Source organism: Crocodylus siamensis, chromosome 2, assembly GCF_052110815.1.
Source record: "Crocodylus siamensis isolate JL-2025a chromosome 2, ASM5211081v1, whole genome shotgun sequence".
In the NCBI taxonomy this organism is placed as follows: domain Eukaryota; kingdom Metazoa; phylum Chordata; order Crocodylia; family Crocodylidae; genus Crocodylus; species Crocodylus siamensis.
This window is the reverse complement of record NC_143396.1, coordinates 175,442,859-175,464,734: the sequence shown is the minus strand read 5'-3', so window position 1 is coordinate 175,464,734 and position 21,876 is coordinate 175,442,859. Positions and strand designations below refer to the sequence as shown.

General features: G+C 49.1%; 1 protein-coding gene across 1 annotated transcript in view; it reads left to right on the top strand.

Annotated features, from left to right (window-relative positions):
- Positions 1–4,380: 4,380 nt before the first annotated feature.
- The window catches only part of HRAS (HRas proto-oncogene, GTPase), a 98,724-nt gene continuing 81,228 nt past the window's right edge, over positions 4,381–21,876 (top strand). Inside the window, exon 1 of the mRNA XM_090032380.1 lies at positions 4,381–4,747. The gene's annotated coding sequence lies outside the window, so the exon portion shown is untranslated. The remainder of the gene's footprint in view (positions 4,748–21,876) is intronic.

The window sequence follows — 21,876 nt, the reverse complement described above, 5'->3', positions numbered from 1 at the left end:
CAACAGACACTGAATAAGACCAAGCCAAGTTTGGCTTTGCTGTTTTCCCCAATATATGCATGTATTGCACCATTCCTTTGCCTTACTCATCTTCTCTCTTCTTGTTGGCGGGGTATTGAAATAGATAGCTATCCTGCTCTCCAAGTGCTTCAGAGAGCAGGATTCCTGTACACTTCAGTACCCTGCCTGCTCGGTAGGAATGGATAAGACAAGACAAGACAGGCACTGCAGAGAGGCGGCGTGCTGTGCATGCATGTGCCTGTGAAGAAACCCGGTACCTTTGCATTGCTGATGTTTTCAGCTCACTTGGCAGAGTTGATATTTCTCTCTGAGTCGAAACCCTCATTTTGTGGCGAGCTCATTGCTTTTCAACTGTTGTCCTGACTCTGAAACATCTAAGAAACATTTCTGAAGATAGGTTACATTTGAGCCTATTTAATAATAACACTGTCCTTTTAGGGCTGGCCTTTAAAGGCCAATCTTGAAAGTCCTCTGGAAAGTTTCTTGGTGCCTAGAGAGAGTCTGTACGTGTGTGTATGTGCACACATGCACATGCACACATGCAAGAGAGCTGTGCTGCTAAAACTGCATGATTTTGTAAAATTACAACCAAAGAACAGGTTGTGCAATACTTTCAGTGCTCGGACTATCAGATATTTGTGGCAGGAACTCTCTTTTTATGACACCCAGAAGTAGCAAGCTAGTTCATTGGAGCCTGATCCCTATTCATGACTGGTAAGCACTATTGTAACAGAAAGAATAAACAAATCTTCATAATAATGCTTGAAAGACCTACCAGGTTGATCTGAGCAGCTCTTCTCCAGGACTGGTGGCATATATGTTACACTGAGCCATGTTTCATTACTCAGTGTACGTGCTGTGTGAGCCTTTTCCATACAGCAACATTATCTTCATAAGCTTGTAGTAGGTTCCTTAGCATGCCGGGGCATACAGAGGCAGCTGTCAGAGGTATTCTGCAGGGCAGATCTCACAACTGATTGATAGAAACAAGTCACTATAGGGCAGCAATGAACATCCCTCCACTCATACTAGGGCTGCAAGGAGGACTGCTTGCAAGTGACTGAAAATCCTTGCCACCAGAGAAAAGTGAATGGAGTAAAGGTTTAAACCCTTCCAGAAAACAGCAACTGCAGGCAAATCACAGGTTGAAAACTGGCCTTCCCAGGTGGAAGTGGCACCAAAGCCTGCTTCAGATGTAGACTCAGGGTGTACCTAGAGTCACTCCCAGATCTGCCTTCTAGCCCAAACCAGCTGACCGTCCACATCTAGAAAACCTCCTTGAATTTGCCCAAAGTCTAGTTTCCCTCTAGCCTGCAGTGTGTTCATTATTCACCCAGCATCTGGTGGCACTTTTCTACTCTCCTTGTCTCCACTACCCATAATCAAAACTGAGTACAGGAAGGAACAGGTAGTGGGCCAACTTGATCACAAGAAGGGCTTGAGCCTCTCTAGGAACCAGTCTGCCTGCTAATGATCTGTGTGTGTGTGTGTTTGTGCAGCTGTACCAAAGTAACATCAACAGGAAGGGCTGGTTAATGTAATTTGAGGTAGGTAATGGTGACCTGTAGTACCGATCCTAAATAACAAGTAGACAGGCTCTGGTTCTGCTTCTGACTTGCAGGATGTGGGGATACCAGCATTTTCATAGTTCACAGGGCCACTCCAAGGATTAAGTAGTGTACATTATCACAGCATCATGGGGGCACATGCCGATTAAATGTGCTTTGGAAGGGCAAGTATGACTGAACAGCAGCTGCCACATGCAACATAGCAGGCATGAAGGGGTTAATTAGAGGTCTTTCCTCCCTGTTTGATTCAAAATATGTTATACTCTTGGAGTTGGGGGTAAGGAGGGATTTATATTTCAAGGTGTCTGTAACACAGACAGAAGACAGGGGGGGAGCTTGTGCTGAAGGCAGCTCATCTGTTTCTCCCTGCTTTCCCCTGGATGGGACTGCTGGGAGCAAGCCCTGGCCTCAGCACACAAGCTTGCCTCACCCTGCTCTAAGGGAAAGGTCTCCTCCAGTTCGGAGGGTTTTTCTGAGTGGGACACATCAGCTCATCCCAAAGAGGGGCAGGAGGAAGAGACACAGAGAGAGGAAGGATGGACACACATGCACACACAGGGTACATGGGGGGAAGAGTTGGCCAGAGGGGAGCCCTCCCTTGAAGGAATGCCAAGAGCAGAGAGAACGAGGTGCCTGGAGGAAGACCATAGGTGGATTAATGCATGGGCCAGCTGGGCCCAGGCCCAGGGCTCCCTGCCAAACAAGGGTCCCCAGATGCCTGCGGGTGAGGGGGAAAGGCAGCAGCTTGGCATGGACAAAACCGATGGCTGGGTGGGCTGGGCCTGGCGTGCAACACAGCAGGCCAAGGCTGCCAAGTACTGGGTGGGGTGCGGGGCACGACCGTGCAGGAGCCCTGGGAGTGGCCAGAGCTGCCCGTTGCAGGGAGTGCAGCTGAGTGCAGTGCATGGCTGGGACCTGCCAGTGGCTTGGCCCAGGTGCAATCCTGGGCGTTTGTCGGGTGCTGTTGCAGCCAGACTGAGCCATGGCAGGTCAAGTGGCTCAGCAGGCTCAGAGCTCAGTCTGCACTGCAAATGCCCAGGAGGCAGTGGCTCTGCATTCCCAGTGTCGCCTGGCAGTGGGGCAATGTTGTCCTATGCAGGGTCTCATGCAACTGACCCCAGGCTCTGGCTCCAGCGCAGACCTGCAGGTGGGGGTGGCCGTGGCTTTTGCCCCGGGCTTGGGAGGGGGCAGCATGTCTCACTCCGGGTGCTGCTCAGGGATGGAGCCCATGGCTGTGGGGCGGGGGGGAGCCTAGGCCGTGGTGTGGGTCCGGGCCCCAATGGCTCTTATTCTGCCTCTGAGAAGACTGCTGGTCCAGGGGAGGAAACATGTGCCCAAGGAAAGGTAAGCAGGACTTCAGCGACTAGAGCCCAGCACACACACGTGTACCAAGCTCAACAAACATGTACATGTAGATGCACTCACACATCAACCCCAGGACATGCACACACACCAGGCCCAACATGCGCATGTGTGCACCAAGCCCAACACAGAAAGGCAACAAGCCCAACACCCAGGCACATGCACCGAGCACCAACCCCAACACCCACCCACCCACATACCTACTCCAACACAAGTGTGTACACACACACAAACACAATTACTCCAAAACAAGCACACACATATGCACCGATCCCAACATGCACTCACCATACCCAACACATGCATACACATCCCAACCCCACCACGCACACACACTCCCCCGAACACACACAGGTATGTGCACATACACACAAATGCACCAACTCCAACACACGCAGGTACATGCACACAGATACACACACTCCCCCAAACACATGCAAGTACACACACACACTGACACATGCATACACCAATTCCAACAAATGCAGGTGCACACACACAAATACTGTACTCCCACACACACCAACCCCAACACAAGCAGGGATGCACACACATACATGTGCACACACCAATCTCAAGATATGCAGGTACATGCACATGCACAAGCACCAACCCTAGAACAGGCAGATGCGCACACACACACATATATGCACCCCCACACACTTCAACCCCAACACCAGCAGGTGCACGCACACATACATACACAGACCCAGCACACATATGTGCACCAACCCCAACACACACAGGCACCCACATACACACCAACCCCAACACATGCAGGTACACACACACTCACATACACAAGCACCACCCCCAACACAAGCAGGTGCACACATATGCACCCCCACACCACCCAACCCCAATACACGCAGGTAGACACACACAGGTACACACATACACAGGTACACACATATGCACCCACACACACATCAACCCCAAAACATGCACATACACTGGCACATGCACCAAACCCAACACATGCAGGTAGACACACACACAAGCACCAGCCTCAACACAAGCAGGTGCACATATAGACACCCCACACCCCCCAATACATGCAGGTCCACACATATGCACTCCCACACACACCAACCCCAATACATATAGATAGACACACACACCAGCATACGCGTGTGCACCAAACCCCAACGCACACAGACACACCAACCCCAATACATGTAGGTGGACACCCACACCAGCATACACGTGTGCACCAACCCCAACACACACAGGTGCACGAACCTCAAGACATGCACCCACACACAAGCACCAACCCCAACACAAGCAGGTGAACAATTCGCACCCCAACCCCAGTACACACGCACGTCGGCACACGCGCGCACACCCAGGACCCGGCGGCGGGCGGCCGCAGGGGGCGGCGCTAACGCGCGCGGGCGGGCGGCGCAGCACGAGGGCGCCGGGGCGGGGCCGGGGCGGCGGGAGTGTGTGTGCGCTGCCGCCGGGTGTGTGTTGTCACTGTTGTGTGCCTGCCTGCGCACCCGCACACACGCGCGCGCGCTGTGCCAGCGGCGGCAGCGGCAGCGGCAGGGCACCGCGGCGCGGGAGCCAATGCGGGGCGGGCGCTGCAGGCAGGCGGCCCCTCCGCCCCCGAGGTGGGCAGCGCCGCCCTGCCCCGGGCCTGCGGGCCGCTGACCCCAGCGCTGCGCTGCGCTGAGGGCGCCGCCCCGCCTGGGCCGGGCCGGGCCGGGCCGGGGGATCGCGGCAGGCGCCGCCGCCTCCCGTCAACTTCGGCCGCGTCTCCCTAGTCTCCGGCCCGCGCCCGCCCGCCGGAGCCGGTGAGTCGGGGGTCGGTGTCCGCAGCCCCGGGCGGCGCCTGGCTCAGTCTCGCCCCACCCCGTGCTGGGGGAGCCCGGGGCGGGGGGCAGGTCGCAGGTCGTGTGTGGGAAGCGCTGGGAGAGCCCTCTGGTTGGGGGTGGGGGTGCCCCTGCCACCTGTTGTGAGTGTGTGCGTGCGTGCATGGGGGGGGCGTGCGTGTGGGTGAAGGGTGTGCATGTGTGGGGGTGAGTGCGTGTGTGCATGCGTGTCGGGTAAGCAGGTGCGTGTGTGGGGTGTGTGTGCTTGCGTGCGGGGTGAGCTGGTGTGCGTGTGTGTGCATGCGTGTGCATAGGGGCAGGGAAGCTGCAGCCCCCCCATTCTCAAAGCATACTGCAAATTACTTCCCCTCCCCGGTTTTTTCCAAACCCTCCTGTTGGGTGAAACCAAGCCCCCTGAAGACTGATCACTTTGGGCGGGGGGGGGCATGTGTCTCATCCCTCTCGATGACCCCCACAGAGACTTTCCGTGGAGGTACATGCGGGAGGGGTACACTGCTTGGCATGTCTGGACCTGTGTGCGGGCTGAGGTCATTTGACGGTGGCATGGATCCTGGCTGGCCTGTGTCCCAGCTGCCCCATCCTAGGCTCTTGCAGCTGCGGAGGGAGCTCCAGGTCTCTGCACACCTTGTGCAGCGCTGATAGGATCTCCAGCAGCTGCTGATGACTTCTGCTCTTTCCTGCCTAAAATCTGGCAGGCTTTGCAAAGGGGAGAGGGAGGGAGGGGTGGAGAATCACCTGCTTGCCTGCCCCCTTGGTCTTAACAATGACTCTGCTTTCTGTAAACACTTCCTGCCAGTCCAGGGAACATGGGGAAAGGAATGGGAGGGGCACCGCATCCTCCAGGAGCAAACCACAGCCTGCAGTGACCCTTCCCTTGTCTGTTCCCCACCCCTTCCCCTTGTCCAGCCTCTCCTCTGGCTCTCATCCATGGGTTCAAATACCCACACGAGACTGCAGTTTAGGGAGTGGTCCATGGTGATACCCAAGTGGCATCTCTCTTTGCTGAGCCTGGGCTGCCACAGCTCCGTCAGGGTGTGCCATGGAACGAGCGCTGTCATGATTGATAATAAACTTCTCCAGAGCGGTTTTGTTTGCAGCCCAGACAATTCCACCGCGCTTTGCAGGAGGGCTTGAAAGAGAGACAGGTGTGGCTGTGTGTGGGTTTGTGTCTTTTTGTTTTAAGCAGGCAGCACTAGCAGTTCGTGTTTCGGGGTCTCTAAGAACCTCCCTGCTTCCTGGGTGTGTCTGGCTTTCTAGTCTCTAGCATTATGTCATGCCTGCCCCCTGGTTGGGGAGAGGCAGATGCAGCTCCCTTTAGAGCTATTCCCAGCACAGAGGCACTTGGGAACGATGCCAGGGGAGCTCTTCATCCCCCTTAGACCCCAGAGTGAGGCATGCTCTTTGTAGGGCCCACTGCTCCTAATAGCCCTGGATAGAAATGCGTTTTTCTCCCTGGCTAGCAGTCTGTGAGGGGGATGGGTATGGCGTGCATAAAAAATAAGCCAAATGGAAGACTTGCGGGAGGATTAGCAAGCACTCTGTGGGTAATGAAATACTCTGTACAGCTAAAAGTATACAGCATAGGGAGGCATACTGGGGAGCTGGCTAGGATTTTTACGATAGCCTAAGTGGATTACACACCCAGCTCTTTTCAGTCTGGTTCATTTGCTGAGTTACCCTAGTTAAGCTAAAGTGCAGATTTATTTGCTCCTGAGTAGGTTCAGTTTGCAGGGGTTTAAGCCAGGCTCATATTGGCTCAGCTTGTCCTGGTGAATCTTACAGGTGTAGGCATAACTGACATAACCAAAACACATCAGCGCAGTGCCTGCACTGATTTGACTGAATAACTGTCAGAGGAATAGTAGGCACCTTTGAAAAGCCCAACCTATAGATCCAAAATTAATACTGGAATTTCATACTTGAGAGAGATGCTAGTTGGCTTCAGGGATTGGGATAAGGTTACACTGAGGATTTAGTTGGTGGTGTTGCATTACTTTAATCCCCTTGTATAAATGCATTACAGCTCTAAACAATATGGACATTGGTGCAGCCAGCCTGTGAAACTAGCAGTTTCAGGCTAGTCCATGGTATTAATGAATAGCCAGTGTGATGCCTATTTATTCCCCTTCAGTGGTCAGGCTGTGTATCTTGGGTAACTCCCTTGCCGCTATTACCATAGCACCTCACAGTCTTTAATATATTTATCCTCACAGCGCTCCTATTCTCCTTACTTTACAAGGGTGTGTGTGTGTAGCTCAGATGTAGGGTGTGTCTGCAGTGCAGAGATACCTAACCTGGCTCTGGTACTAGAAGCAGCAGAGCCAGCTGATTACCCCAAACACAGCTCTGTACCTAACCCTGCTGAAAAAGGGGTTCTCTGCTAATACAGATTTACTGATTTTGGTGAGATATCTCCACATTACACTGCACTCTAATGAGTGCAGAAAGGCTACATGGCTTGCCCAGGGGCATGCAGTAGGGCTGTAGAAGGGCAGGGACTTGAATCCAGGTCCTACACGTCCTAAGCTAGTGCTTTGTGCATTGGACCATCCTTCCTGTTCCTAGAAGGTATCCCCTGTGTCATTACTAATAGACAGACTTCAGTACTGGAGCCACTGATGCTAATTGATTCCCTTTTTCACAGCCTTGTTAGAGAGGCAACAGATTGGCTGGGCTCAGAGAATGAATTTCTTTCTCTTTCATAGAGGAAGCCCCTGCATGCCGGGGTTGACATTCTCTTGCATGGCAGATGTCAGCATGACACTTTCCATCACAATGTAACTTACTTTCATTTCTGGAACAGAGAGAGATTGAGAGAGGATGGGGGGAAGGAAAGACTCTCTGTGTGTATTTAAAAACTTGGGTTATAATTAGCAATCATTACTTCAGTTAGGGGAATCTCCTGGATGCTAATGACCCAGGAGGGCTTATGGCCTGAAGTGAACTTTTTTGGCAGGTGGGTGATCCCTCAGGAAGTACCCCAAACTCAGTTTTTTCTGCTTACCTATAGTAAATGCTTGAAATTACAGAAGTAACCTAATTAGCATTTAATGGCTTTATGTGATGACTGACATATTACAAAATGACGGTTGTGATTAGCCATCTTGGTGCTGTATCATTGTCCATGGCATTCTTGTACTCTCCTTCATGATTGTGTATGGGGATCATCTGCTTACCATGTTAGTTTTCTAAATTGTGTTTGGAAAAAAATCCTGGCCTGCAGGAAGCTTTTTCTGGTGAGTGTAGGGATCCTGTTGCCTTCATTTCCATTCAGTGCCCCCTTTCAACTACTCATAGAGTAATAGAGAAGTAGGGCTGGAAGAGACTTCCGGAGGTCATCTAGTCCAGTGCTTCTCAGCCCATGGGTTGCAAGAATATGTGAAAGGGTCATGAACATACTTGAAGGATCTACAAACTTTAAAAATGGATTCTAGTTTAAAGGAGAAAAACTTGGGAAACCCTGGCTTTTCCCTTGCAGGCTAGCAGAGCTCCAGCCTGCAAAGGGCCGCTTGGGGCCCCTCATGACGCACCCCCCCTCACTCCACACACCTACCCCCTTCCTCATGTACTGGGGAGCTGGGACTTGGGGACAGCAAGTCAGGAGTGAGGGAAGCTGGCTTGGGACTGGCCATTGCTGTTTACAGATGGATCCTGGTACAAAAAAGTTTGAGAACCGCTGACTAGTCCAACCCCTTACCTGAGGCAAAATCATCCGTATCCAAACCATTCCATACAACCATAATCTAAACTCTACAGAAGACGACCCTCAACTCTGATGCAACACAGATCTAACACCCTAACCTGCTGCAGGTAAAGCAGGGGAACCATGGCAGCCAATGTCCGTCCTGCTTCTATAAAATGTTGTCAATGTACACTCAAGAGGTCCTGGGTAGAGGGTCATGCCCCCCACTACAGAGGAAGGCAAAAAACCCCATGATCCATATCAATCTGACCATGGGGTAAATTCCTTCCTGACCCCAAGTATGGCTGTCAGGTCTGACCCTGAGTGAAGAGGCAAAACCCTGTAGCAAGGAACCTCTCTGGTTTTGCTCTCAGGAGGAGAATCAGCATGCCCAAGTTGCAGTCCCCAGCCTTAGCTGTAGCCAACACCCAATGCCTTTGGGGAGGCTTAAAAACACCCTAACACATATAGCAGAAAATGTGGAAGCGAGGATCAGGAGCAGCCAGCAAGCCCAGAAGCATGGGAAATACCGATGGTAGAACACAGGCATAGCTATGCCTAGATCATCCCCAACCAGTGGCTGTCCAGCCTTTTCGTGAAGACCTCCAGTGCTGGGGAGTCCACAATTTCCTTAGCCAGTCTGTTCCACTGTCTCACTATTTTCACAACAAAGAAGTTTTTTTCTGGATAACTGATCTAAATTTACTTTGCTGCAACTTCAAGCCATTGGTCTGTGTCCCCCTTTATGCAGCAAGAGAGAAAATGTGCTTTCTCTGTTCTTTATGGTAGACTTTCAGGTCTTTGAAGACTGCTATCGTGTTCCCCCTTAAGCATCTTTTCCTTAAGCTGAGCATACCTAGCTCCTTCAGCCGCTTCTCATATGACTTGCCTTCCAAGACCTTGATCATTTTTGCCCACCTCTGGATCCTCCCTAACTTCCCACGTTCTTTTAAAAATGTGGAGCCCAGAACTGCACACAGTGCTCCAGATGCGGCCTAACCAGTGCCGAGTAGAGAGGCACTATCGCCTCCCATGTCTTGTACCTAATGCTTCTATTAGTGCAGCCCAAAACTGCATTGGCCTTTTATGTGGTTGCATCACACTGCAGACTTGTATTGAGCTCATGTACCAAGACTCCTCAAGTCCTTTTCCGTAGAGCTGCCATTCAGCCAGGTGTCTCCCATTTTGTGTTTGTTTTTGATTATTCTTCTTGAAGTGTAGTGCCTTGCATTTGTCCGCATGTAACTTCATCCTCTTAGCTCTAGCCTACTTTTCCAATCTGTCAGGATCCTTTTGAATTGTGCTGGCTTCCTCCAGCGCAGTCACAATCCTTCCCAGTTTCATGTCGTCCACAAACTTCTTAAGAAGCTTTCTATGCCAGCATCCAAATCTTTAATAAACATGTTAAACAGAGCCAGGCCCAGGACAGACTGACTCCCTTTGGGACTCCACTGGAAACCTCCTGCCACTCTGACATGATCCCGTTAATAATTACGTTTTGGTTATGGCTATTGAGCCAGTTATCTGTCCACCTTGTAGAAGTTTTATCCAGCCCACATTTCTCCAATTTGTTTATGAGAAGCTTGTTCAGGACTTCGTCAAAAGCCTTGCTGAAGTCCAGATATGGTATATCCATAGCATCCCTTTCATCCAGCCAGGTAGTTACTTTGTCAAAGAAAGTGCTGTTAGCAGTTGTTGCAAAGCTAACAATTCAAAGCTGATAGAGGGCTCACTTCCTAGGTCTAAAGCCAAAGAGGTCCAGTGCCTCTCCTGCTGCTTGTGCACACTGTAAACTTCAACACACTGATTCAGGCTCAGTTCCAGAGGTGCCGTGTACATGGGGGTCCGGGGCCCCCCTCGGGAAGAGGGCTGAAATGCCTAAAACTTCATCTTCTTAGGCTGCCCTCTGCAAAAGTTGGCGCCTATGCTCAGTTCTCCTTTTACTTTTGCTATGCAGAGGCCTAGAAACAATCTCATTTGCCTGAGAGATCTGCTTAGTGGTGCCTGCATATGGGAGAATTCCTTCATTGTTGCAAGCAGTATAATCACATATGAAAAGGCTTTCAGCATCCCCATTGAGTTCTTCGTTGGGTATATGAAGAAGGAAAGTCAGGTAGGATTTACCTCGCTGCCATGCTTTTGGAGCCCTGAGAGACCCTGGTTGAAGAGTCACACGATAGGTTGGGTAAAAAATATGCCGGTGTTGCTGTTTCCTGCCACTTAAAGGGACAAAATAGTTGTGTGCTGTATTCCGTATTTAATTGTAACCCACCATCAGCCAGCTTTTTGTGTAATCCTTTTCAACTGTAAGCTTACAACCAGGTTTGTTAAAAGCCAGCAAAAAAATAGCTGCTCACTAGATTTCAGTTTTGCCTGTGTTTAATAACAGAGGCATGAAATAGTACTTGATATGTTGGTTGAATGCCATGAGGAGTATTAATTCAATACATTATTTATTTGACAAATATTGATTAGAATTATTCAAGTGATATTTCTAGGTGGTATTCAACTATTCAGCCTAAAGCTGACTGCATTTCTCTTGCTTTATTTATTCTTTAGATTGTCTTTCCCTTCCTGTCTTCACTCCTTGTTTTTTTGGTGTGTTTTTTTTTCCTGAGATGTGTTCCTTTTTCCTCCCTCTCCCCTGCCTGTTGTTATTGCTTCTTACGTTTCCTCTCCTCTCTTCTTCCCCTAAAATGTCTATTTTTCCTCCTCATCCTTTTCTACTTTGAGTTAACCTGTTATTCCCTCTTTTTCCCACCCCTCTGAGATGAACTGCCTATTTTAGCAAATACTTAAAATTGAGATGACTCAAACCTACAAATTGCACTGAATATATAAGTGGGGGCATGACTGCTCATGACCTGCTCCTCCTCTTCTGCTTTTCGGCTCCTGTAAGGAGGGTGTTTACAAACTTCTAAGCATCTCTTCCGGCCTTCATATTTAGTTGGTGTTCCCCTGTGATGAACTGTAGTGCCTGCTACAACTGTTGTCCAGAGCCCTCTCTAAGCAGCAGCTGCAATACAACCAGGTTCTTAATGGTTTCACTATTTCAGAGGGAAAGCTGGAAAACAAACAAGGAAAACTGATTCTCTGTCATCAATTTTCTATTTACTGCAGCTTGTGGGAACTTGGGGCACAGTGGTCACTGCATTGGAACCACCTGTTTGCAGGCAGTGTCATTGTTCATTAGCTGTCCAAACACAAACTCAGAGGAATCCTTGAGAACAGTTAGGGATATAGTCTTATTTCAGACCTAGAACTTGCCATTTATACACATACCTTTTTGTCCCCGTGACATGCTTGAGATTTGTCAGGTTGGAGCAGACTCGATTAATTGAGTTTGCTGCGCACACGAGCTGATGCTCACTGTGCTGCTTTGCGTGCAGTTTTATAAATGGTGAAATGTGCATCAGCATGCAGAAAATGGTGGTGGTGCACTTTTGAACTAAAACACCTCATATGTGTTTTAGTTCAAAAGCATGCTGCTGCCATTTTCTCAGTGCTGACATGCATTTCGCTGCTTATACAACTGCATGCATTGCAGTGTAAGCGTGTATACTGCAGCACAAGCATGTGTACCAATGCCCTTTGATTCTGCAGACAGGACTTGCACTGCGAGGATTCCTTCTTGCTGCAGGCACAAGGTTTTTGCTGCATTCTAGTATTATAAAAGCCTTTGTCTGTCTGTCCATAACGCTTTATTCACGCTCTGGTTGGCTGACACTGTGATTGGAGGCAGCGGCAATGGAGCTGATGGAACAGTGGGGAGGAGGCCCAGCAGGGATGGAGGGAGAAGGCCCGGACCCCAAGCAGTAGGAGGGAAGGGATGAGTGGCCCCAGACTGGGTGGAGGAGGCACTGGGCTCCATCTCCATCCCCTCAACCCCGCCATCATTCTTGATGGGCAGTTGGCTAGGTGGGTAATAAGTGTTCAGCAGAGTAAGCGGGAATCCATTTCTCTCAGGAACTGGTCAGTGTCCACGTTTGTTTTAATTGTTGCCTTCAGTTTTCTAGGATTTTAAAAGACAAAGGTCCTGTTTAGGAACATAGGAATTGCCTCATCTGTTTGAATACATGACTGACAGTGGTCAGCACCAACTACCATGAAGAATGGACAAGAAGTCCCACTGCTGTGAGCCAACTGTAATACCAATTAGAAATTGACCTGCACTCTGATATTCTCAGATAACACAATGATGGCAGATGTATACAAACCTATGTAGATAGAAACTTAGAGGACTGCATCACTTCCAAGGCTCTTGTGGTGGGTGGGTGTATCCTTTTTAATGCTCAGTATTGTAACTGGATGTTCTTACCCATGTGGATGTCCAGTTAAACTTCTTGGCCATGTGAGCTTGTGGTAGTGGGTTCCACAGGCAGTTCCATGTCGTGTGGAAAAAGTATTTTCCATTTATCAGCTTTAAACTTTCTGTCTTAAATTTCATGGACTGTATTACGCTTTTGTATTATGAGATGGAGTCGGCAGAAACTTGCGATATGCTTTCTTTTGTGCATTGTCCTTATACCAGTACATCCCCTTTTCTTCCTTTCCTGTCTATGTGTTCCCAGTCTCTTCATCTGGAGGATTCACTTTGCTTTCCTCTTTGCATTGGTTTAGTGGGCTCTTTTCAAAATCTCCAGAATCCCTTAGCCTGTTTTCCTTTGTATAACTTCAAAGCTCCAGGAGATTGTGCTCAGCAGGGCAAGGGGAATTTGTGCTCTTTGAACACTGTATGTGGGCTTTCTTGGTTCCCTGCTATTTTCAGGTCTTGTCTCCTCTACGGGATTTTTCTGGCAGAGCTTCCTTTCTGCTGGCCAGCAGTTACGCTGCCCCTGCTGAACAGGGTAAGGCTCTTGTTGCCATCCAGTGGAAGGCACTCTAATGACACCTGGGGACTTGCCTGGCTGCTGTGGTGCCTTCTCAGGGTGTACTTTACTCTCTGGCAGCACCACTGTTGAGCAGAGCCTTCAGAAGAGTGTGGATATGCATATACAATGGTGGCTGCTCTCTGCATGCAGAAGTTCTGCCAGTGGAGACAGGTAAAGTGTAGACCAGGCCCAGGTGTACATTAAGTGGGGTGGGGAGGGTGAGGCAGGCAGGTTGTTACAAGTGTTTGAAGCAGAGCCTGGCAGGGGGAAGAGAAGGATATTTTAACCATTTCCAAGGGGTGCCCTAGAAGTGATAGTTTTCTGCTTCAGGGAAGCTCACCTAATGCATTTCTTGCCAGACTTATGTTCTGGGCATGTCTTTTCTAAATATGTATTTTTGTTTTAAAGGCAAAGTTTTACATTTTCAGGGAGAATTTGTCTTTTGTTGGCTGCAAAGTTTTGAGCAGGGGTGAGGAGGATGCAATCTGCATTTGGCCCGCAGCAAGGAACAGCAAGGTGGAAGTGTTCAGGTAACATTTCATGCCTCTGCTTTTCTTGGCTAACTAGCCAATTGCCTGTCAGGAATGACGGGTGAGGGGAAAGCATGTGGGGATGGAGCCCTGTCTCCATCCCCTCCCCCCAGTCTGGGCCTGCTCCTTTATCTCTTGCTGGTTGGGGTCCAGGCTTGCTCCCTGCCGCAGCAGTGGGGGGAGGGGAGGAGCAGGCCTGGGCCCAATGTGGGGCAGGACCAGGCCCGAGGGAGGGGAGAAGCCAGGCTACAGCGGAGGGGAGCTGCAGGCCTGGGCCGACTGGCAGTGGTGCAGGGATGGGAGGAGCGGGGGAGGGGCCAACATGGGGGAGGGGAACGGGGGGAAGAATGGTCCTGGGCACGAGGGGGGGAGGAGACTCGCTCCTCCCGTCCCCCAGCTGCTGCCACATTGGGCCAGGCCTGCTGCTTCCCCCACTGCCATGACAGTGGGCCGACTTCTCCACTGGCTTGGGCTTGGTCCTCCTCTCTAAGGTTGGGCCTGGGCTCACTTCTCCTCTCCCCGCACTGCTGCCATGGCACACATGCTATTTCCCCCACCTGTTTCGGACCCGCTCCTTCCCCCCACTGCTGCTGTGTCATCCCGTGTCAGGCCCTGCAGGCGGTGACAACAGAGGGGAGCCAGTGGCCTCACCCCCCCTTCCCCTCCGTGGCATCCCAACTCTGCTCCCCCCTCTCCTACACTGCCACTGCTGTCACCTGCAACGAGTAAGGGGGAGGGAGGCAGCTCTGGTGGCCTTGCCCCCCCTCCGCTCCATCATTGCCACCTGTTCCGGCCACTTTGTTGCCCACACCTCCAGGGAGCCAGGGCTGGGGGGGGCAAGGCCCCCTCCCCTTCCCTCCCCTCCATCCCCTGTGTCCCCACCATTATGGCGGTGCTCCACTGCACCGCCAGCTCCTGTTCAAATGTTTGTTCGCACTCTGATCATCAGCTAATCAGAGCACGAATAAAGCGTTACGGATAGACAGATGGACAGATTAAGGCTTTTATAATGTTAGAATCCTAGCAATGCTATTAGCCATCTCTGTGGAGCAGACTCTCTGTGAGGTAGCCTTTGCTTTCAATACTACAGGCATACCTCGTTTTACTGTGCTTTGCTTTATTGCACTTCGCAGATATTGCGTTTTTTACAAATTGAAGGTTTGTGGCAACCCTGCATCGAGCAAGTCTATCAGCGCCATTTTTCCATCAGTTAGCATTTTTTAACAATAAAGTATTTTTTAATTAAGGTATGTACATTGTTTTTTTTAGACATAATGCTATTGCACACTTAATAGACTACAGTATAGTGTAAACATAACTTTTATATGCACTGGGAAACCAAAAAATTCGTGTGACTTGCTTTATTGCGGTGGTCTGGAACCGAACCCGCAATATTTCCGAGGTATGCCTGTATAAGTTGTACAGTCTGTCATGCCATATCTGCATGGAATCATCTGTTTTACTCGAGCAACCTCTGTGTGGCTTGACACTTCGAAAAACACTCCAATAGGCTGCCACTTTTAGACAACCTAAGAGTGTATAATAGGAAGGAAAGAGGCTCTTGCACAGTGAGTAACTTGGGATAGGGAGGGGATAAAGCTGCTGGCTGTGTGTGTGTGTGTAGCAGAGGAAATCTAGGTTATGCAGCATGTAAGACCCTGTGGAAGGAAGAATGACCCTCCATCTGTTGACTCTGGGGGACATACTTTAGTGCTAATGCCACCTTTGGTGGGAAGGAGAACATTTGGGTCACCTGGCTCAGTTCAGAGCTGAGACAGCTTTGGTTCAAGTGCAGGACTGGGAAGGTAGGTTTCCTGGCTTCCTTCTCAGCCGCAGGTTTGCTTTGCAACCTTGGGCAAGTTGTTTGATTTATTTATTTATTCTTTTTATGTATTTATTTTTTCCTGTGTGTTCTGTATACAGTGGAAATAATGCAGAGCTGCAAATTGGAGATACCTTGGGAGTGAATCCATAAGTTCTTGCAGTGCAGAAGGAGGTCTTTGGATGAAAGCTTCTGTAAAAATGCAAAGGAAAACAGACTTGGCTTAATGTAGAAGTGGGTGTAACGAAAGGTGACTCCAGGTGGACTTGTAACCACTACTGGTGCAGTCTAGACCCTGCTCACATTTAAATTAAACTCTGGAAGTTGTGTTTGGATTTAAAAACCAATCCAGATCCTAATATTGACTCATCTCAGCTGCATGCAGAACTCTCTGACTTAGGGGTGCCTTTACTGCTGTTTATACATCTTTCTGTTGTTTGGCAGTAGTGTACTCCATAGATCAGCTTTCAGCATGGGGTACAAGGACACAGTGAAACAGAAGGCATGTTTTGCTAGTATGGTGGGGAAGGATTGAGCAAGATCTAGCAAGTGAGTGGATAGGAGTGAATTGAGAGAAGGGCAAGGTTTGTACAAAGGTGTCTGCCATGATCAACCAATGCCTGATGGACACAGATGTTCCCCTGCATTCCTGTCAACTGGGAGGTGCATGCCTGAGTTGGCTGCGCTCATTCCCTGCAAGAAACTCAACCAAGAGTAAAAGAAAGCAGTGCTCTATGGGGAGAAGAGATAGTGTCCAGGCAGCTGCTGGGCCGTGGGGAGTGTTGGCTGGATCCCGCTAGTCATAATCAGAGTGGAGTGTGGGCTACTGAGAGTGGGAGTGTCCAGTGACTGTCCCTCTTAAGGAAAGCAAAGTCCCATGGGAAAATCTTAGCCATGGGTGCTTGAGGCCGGGGCAATGAGGGACCTTATTTTGAGGCTTGCACATGATGACTTGGTTAAACAGTGGTCTGGGAAAGACAGGCTGGTACAAACCCAAGAGCCCGAGCCTCAGGTGGGAACGTTCTGCCCTGGCTAGGGTAGGGCTTGGCACTGAGTTGAGCAGCGTGGCAGTCGAGCTTCTTTGTCAGATTGATCCAAAACGAAGAGGAAGGTTCAGGACCAAGGGAGGATCTGGGGTCTGATCTGGCCTTTTAAGGTGTATGTAGATGAAATGGGGGTTTACTTTGCCCTAGATTGAAGCGGTGGGTTTTTAAAAACACTGCTTCGATTTAGGGCAAAGTAAACCCCCATGCTGTGTACACCTGTATCTTACCTGCCCCTCTGGCGGTGAGGAGGGGAGGGTGAGCCAGGGGGCACCGCAGCTGCAGCGGGAAGGACCGGGTCCCTGTGCAGCTCAGGCAGGCAGGCAGGCTCCAGGGAGGAAAAAAAAAGTTCAGGCTCGCCACTTTTTTTTTTTTTTTTTTTCCTTTGGTGGAGCTTGTCTTCCTGGGCTTTTGCCAGGCTGCCTGCATGGGCTGCCTGCGCAGCCCCTGAGCCACATGGATCCCGGTGCTTTGCTTTGTGGCTGTAGGGCAGGAAACTAAAACTTCTCAGAGGTGTTTTAGTTTTCTGCTCCCCAAAGTCATTTAAAGCGCATTATGCTACTGAATGGGCTACAGTGGCTGGAATGAATGCGCAATACACTACCGACATGTGCAAACACCAAGGCCATTAAAGCGTTGCTAAAGCATTTAGCTCGCTTTGAAGTGTTGTGCACACATGCCCCTCGTTTCCTCTACACCTGCCCTTGAGTATCTTTGTCCAGCTCTCTCCCACATAGACTAAGCGGGGTCCTTCACAGACGTAGGATCTCCCTATTCTTCCTGTCAGCAACTGTGGCATCAAAGGAGATGTTTCTTGGATGGTCCTAGGTCATATTCCCTCCCCTTCCCCCTGCCACAGGATTTTGGGTAGAGGTTCTCTCTGTACAGCACACTGTTAGGCAAGAAATGAGATGTGAGGGCTGGTGCCAGGTGGCAGGATCAGTTTTCACCTCCAAAAATGTGTGCTTAAAAAATCAAGGGTTGTGTTTTTTTTCCCAGGGTTTGGTATGAAGATTAAGTTGTTAGCCTGCCCGCTTACCATAGGCACCTTTCCTGCTGGAACGGAACAAAAAATTTGCATGCAAACACATTTGGCCAGCAGCCGGCTTTCACATCGCCCTGCCTAAGCCGCGCCTATGATCTGCAGCAGCTCGCACCACGATGTGTTACCCTGTTAGACTCCTCCCTGTCAGCAGCATGTTATTACTGTGTTTTGGGCTCTGGCATGCTTCACTCCTTGAGTGCAGATGCTTTGCAGCACGTGGACCAAACAAATACTGCAGAACACGTGCATGATGTGTACCATGTATGTGGGGAATATCATGTAGGAGTCCTCAGTCTCCAGAGGGCTAATAGCACACCCTGCCTTAGTAGTCAGCAGAGCCTGGAAATGACTTTACCCTTGCAGTGTTTCTCCCCTCTCCTGACCCAGGCCTCTTCTTCATTTACATGATGAAATATGAGGCCAACAAATGTTTTTTTCCCTGGAGGGGCTTGTCCCAGTTTCCAAGCCGCCAGCCCTGGGCAGTGGCCTATTCCTGACCTGCTTTGACAGGCATTAGCTGGCTTGTTGCTCCATTGGTGTGGGAGGCGATAGGAAGATCCCCCCAGGGGATGGTAGGGGGAGGGCTTAGTTTTAGCAGTTCATGCCAGGGCTTCCCATCTGTGCAGTGAATGTGGATCCCTCTTGCTTAGGGAGCGTGAGCAAACCCATGCTTTGGTATTATCCCATCTTTGTTGTTTCTGCTGAGAATTGATATAGAAGGGCATAGTAATATGTATTTAAATATACCACATACCCTTCTGTTGTGCACTCCAACATGCTATTTCTAATGGAAAATGTGCCAGTGATCAGAAGTTACGATAACCCCATAATCAGCACCTCCAGGAGAAGTGGCTGAAGGCACTTGGGTGTCCCTCCTTTCCCTCAGTGGCCCTGCGCTCCCATCCTGTTGCTATCATGCCACTTCTCCTTTGCTCTAGGTAGGAGAAACTAAGCAGCCCCCAGGAGGACAAATGCAAGGCTCACTCAGTGTATTGCAAGTGGGATAGCAAGTGAGAGTACTGTTGTTTCTTTGGCCCAGCCACTTTTCCTGTTATGCACTCATTCCCCACCTTCCCAAAACTGAAGGGGACTTAACTGAAAGGAAACTCATGAATTCCTAAATAACATTCGCTCCCCATGTAATGTTCTGTAAACTAATAACTTACCTTACTTCAGTGGTTCTCAACCTTTTTAGACTAGAAATGCCCCTTGGAAAGTGCCAGCTCTGAATTTTCACTTGGCTTTTTACTACAGAAAAATAATAGCATAATTATTCTGTTGCAAAGAACTTGGAATGCCCACATTTGAATTCCTATTTGAAATCTCTGGGTTTATTCTATGTATCATGTTTGGCCACGTATCAGTGCTAACATTATGTGGCACCCTTTGGTGGATCTCAGGGCAGACATCTTGACTGAAAATCACTGCCTTGCATCCTGTGCTAAATCCCCATGATTATACCATCTGATCACAAGGGTGTCTTGCTTCAAAGCTGGATAGGATGTCCCCCTGGCTCAGACTCTGGCACAAAGTGACAGAAAGAGACTTAGGTACTTTGTTTATGGAGATGAACAGAGAAAGCGCTTCCTACAAAACATTTTTCTTCTTCCTGTATACCTACCCTCTGCTGCCTGCACAGTCCCTATGTTAGACGTACTGAAAGCTGCCTTCCCAAATGTCCCCTCCCTCCTGTTACAAAATAGGAAATCTCCACCTCAGTCATATAATCATAGAAAATGAGGGTTGGAAGGGACTGCAGGAGGTCATCTAGTCCAACCTCCTGCTCAAAGATGGGTCATCCCCACCTATATCATCCCAACTATATCATTAGTCCTGTTCTTATCCCCATTCTGAAACCCATTAACTCCAGTGCCAGGCTACAGCAGGAAGTAGGTCCCTGTGTGTGTGAGTGCATCTCCCTCTTCTTTTCTTCCCTCCTCCCCACACACATTTTTCAGGTGCCAGAAAAAGGGAGAAAGTGGTGTGAGAGCACTTTTGCCCATGCTCAGTGGTTGGCCCTCCTTACATCTGATGCTATAAAGGAGCAGACTCCATCTGTTTCTACCTGTTTCCCCATGTCCAGAAAATGCTCTTCTCAGTCTATATAAGTTCCCCTGGAGGTAGGGAAGATAATGATGGCTTTTAGCTTGAGTAGGAGGAAAAGGAATCCAGCTTCAGAGTTTGGAGAGCAGGTAACACCGTTCTTCAGATCCTCTCCAGGGACTGGACAGATAGCCAAAATATGTTGCTTGGAGGTGGCTATGTTACCCTGTAATCCTGCAATTTGCATTCTTTTCCAAAGCTGCCTTGGGCTTCAGGGTGAAAACAGCTTTCTGGAGCCTTTGCAAAGCATGACTAATTGAAGACTCCTGCATTCAGGGAGCACCCTCAGGCCCACAGACAGCTGCTCTTCCCAGTACTAGTCTGCCCAGTTGGCTCTGCTCTTCCAGACTGAGATGGGCCTTAAAACTACAGACTGTTCCTGTCATTATGCCAGGTGAGGTAAAAACTGGCAGAACTAATCTAGGGAGCTAGGAGGTACTGCAATAAGGAGCAGGGTGTCCGGATCTTGAAGGCTTTTGAGAAACAAGGAAGGGGCTTAGATGTGACTTGCAGGACGTGTGTGTCCTAAATGGGGTGGGCACTAGGGGTGCCTATATACATGCATTCTAATTAGAACACATTAGAGCAGATTTGTTTAATCAAGTCTGCTCCACGTTCTAATTAGAACCACTCTAGCACTGCCACAGCATCATGTGTATAAGCCCCTGTAGGTTTAAAAATGGCTGCTGGGGTGCTTTAATTAAAGCTTGTCAGATGAGTGTTAGTTAAAGCATCCTGTGGCCATTTTTAAATGCATGGGAGCTTAATACGTGTGATGCTGTGACATTTTACTTAGAGTGGCTCTCTGCACTCTAATTAAACCACTCTAATTAAAAATGTGCCCTACCCCCCTTCCCTTCCCCCTCCTGAGTCCATGTATAGGCATCCTAGGATAGTTTGTAGCCTTCTCCAGCTTGGCATCTACAAATGGACTGGGGATAGAACTGGCTTACTAATTAGCCTCTGGTACTGGGTGAATGGCCTCACCCAGAGTACCTAACCAAGTCTCCCATGGCTTAGCCCAGTGGTGCTCAAGCTCATTAGGCTCAACCATTCCTCAGAAAATACCTGCTCTCAGATTTCATTCATTTTTTATTATGGAAAAATAATGCAGCTGTTTTTCTATTGCCTAGCACTCAGACCACAACAGGTCAGAATTTTTTTTAACATTGTAGATTCTTACTTGAAATTGTTAGTTTTATTTTGTGAATCATTTTTGCACACCTAACAGTGCTAACAATGTGTGGCATTCTGTGCCACCCCACAAAAGGATCTCAAGGCACCCTCATTTAGAATCAGTGGCCTAGCCCTGTGCCTTTACCTCCCAAGATCAATCCTTTCTTGGTAACTGATGAGCTTATAAAAGCTCAGAGTTCAGGTTCAAAGCACCCAGCTGTTTAAATGCTTATGTATTTCACTGCAGTACTGGCTCCTGATCTGACCAGAACAGCTTTTTTTTCACAGTATTTCATCCCAAATACTTTGGGTCTCAACTCTGAAGTGCAGATAAAAAGAACAGCTGTGGAGGGGAAAGTTTTTACATGTTTGTGAAGTTCAGGAGCTCTCCCTTTTAACATTTGGGCAAGGTTTTATTTTTTTATTTTTTAACTCCACAGATGTTAACAATGCGGAAGGCCCACTTTTTGTGTGTATTCAAGAGTAACTAAAGGAGAAGCCTTTAGGAATGAATGATGGCCTAGATGACAGCTAAGTGAACTGGAGTATCTTGGCCTCCCTTATTCTAGACCTGTATTAACATTTCTTCAAATAATTTGCAGGAGAAAGCTGGAAGATTTTTTTCTGCAATATAGGATTTATATAAACTCCCAGGTCATTAATGATTTGTTAAAATCTAGCATGTAGCAGATAAGACCAAAGCAAATCTCTTCTCCCAGTGTGTTCAGAGACACTTTTCATAGAATAGTTGAATCAACCAAATGAGAGGTTAATGGATCAAACTTTCTAGGAGAAAAGACTTTCCAAGAAAAACCTAG